The following is a 1789-nucleotide window of genomic DNA, read 5'->3' as shown; positions in this document are numbered from 1 at the left end:
TAGATGAAATGTGCCTGCCTAAAACTATAAAGACTTCCAGTTATTCTTGGCATTTTATAGGATCTCTTATATAAATAACCTGAGTTATTTGCATACAGCTAGTAAAGTCAAAGTTATCGCTGTCTATTGCTACATAATCGTTTATTTTTAAAGTCTTTTTTTTTTTTTTAAAGAAAAAGAACCATAGATTCCAAGAGAAAAAGAAAATTTGAGAGTGAGTAAACCCTCTTTACAGATGTATACACAACTTGCTCCTTACCTCACTAGCTCTCCTTGGTGAGTCCTCCACTAGTCCTTGGCTGACCACCTTCTCCCCAGAACCCTCCTCAAACAACCTCTTCCTTTACCTGCTCTGTGTGTATATTCATCACAGTGTCTGGCAACACAATGTATTTAATCTGTTTGTATTCATCCTCCCCCAGTGCTACGTAAGCTCCATGAACAGCATGTCATTGGATGAATGTCCCAGTGTATATTTCCCCACAAGTCATTTTTTAATTTTTTTTTCAAGTCATATTTTAGAAGAGGCTCTCTAAATTCTCATTGCTGGTAGTATATTTCACTTGCACTGTTATAAGGGCTGAAACTAAATCCCCCTAACCAAGGTCCTTGACTGAGTTTGTAATTAATCTCTTGGTTTAAAGCTGTTTTCTCCTTCTTGTCGCCTCTGACCTCAATATTTTCCTAACAGAACACTCACCAACCAGAGTCAGATGACTAAGATCGCTGTTGTTGATAATATTTTTAGTATGTCAAGATGGCTATTATCACCATCATAGTTCAGTTCAGTTCAGTTCAGCTCAGTCGCGTCTGACTCTTTGCATCCCCATGGACTGCAGCATGCCAGGCCTCCCTGTCCATCACCAACTCCAAGAGCTTATTCAAACTCATGTCCATTGATTCGGTGATGCCATCCAGCCATCTCATCCTCTGTCGTCCTCTTCTCCCACCTTCAATCTTTCCCAGCATCAGGGTGTTTTCAAATGAGTCAGTTCTTTGCATCAGGTGGCCAAAGTATTGGAGTTTCAACTTCAGCATCAGACCTTCCAATGAATATCCAGGACTGATTTCCTGAATATTAGGATGGACTGACTGGATCTCCTTGCTGTTCAAGGGACTCTCAAGAGTCTTCTCCACACCACAGTTCAAAATCATCAATTCTTTGGTGCTCAACTTTCTTTACAGTCCAACTCTCATATCCATACATGACTACTGGAAAACCATAGCTTTGACTAGACAAAACTTTGTTGGCAAAGTAATGTCTCAGCTTTTTAATATGCTGTCTAGGTTGGTCATAACTTTTTCCAAGGAGCAAACATCTTTTAATCTCATGGCTGTAGTCACCATCTGCAGCAATTTTGGAGCCCCCAAAAGTAAAGTCTGTCACTGTTTCCACTGTTTTGCCATCTATTTGCCATGAAGTGATGAGACTGGATGCCATGATTTTAGTTTTCTGAATGTTGAGTTTTAAGCCAACTTTTTCACTCTCCTCTTTCACTCTTATCGAGAGACTCTTTAGTTCTTCTTCACATTCTGCCATAAGTGTGGTGTCATCTGCTTATCTGAGGTTATATGATATTTCTCCTGGCAATCTTGATTCCACCTTGTGCTTCATCCAGTCCAGCATTTCTCATGATGTACTCTGAATATAAGTTAAATAAGCTATCATAATTAATCCACAAACCCAGGTTGTTTCTCAAGGGCAAGGTGAGCTAAGAGACCCCAAAGCATGGACCACCTGGCCAGAGACATCCTGTGACTCCCAAAACTTCAATTAAGAAATGTCACA

This window comes from Bubalus bubalis, chromosome 7 (genome assembly GCF_019923935.1).
Source record: "Bubalus bubalis isolate 160015118507 breed Murrah chromosome 7, NDDB_SH_1, whole genome shotgun sequence".
Classification (NCBI taxonomy): domain Eukaryota; kingdom Metazoa; phylum Chordata; class Mammalia; order Artiodactyla; family Bovidae; genus Bubalus; species Bubalus bubalis.
The sequence above is the reverse complement of the archived record's forward strand: the minus strand, read 5'-3'. Positions refer to the sequence as shown.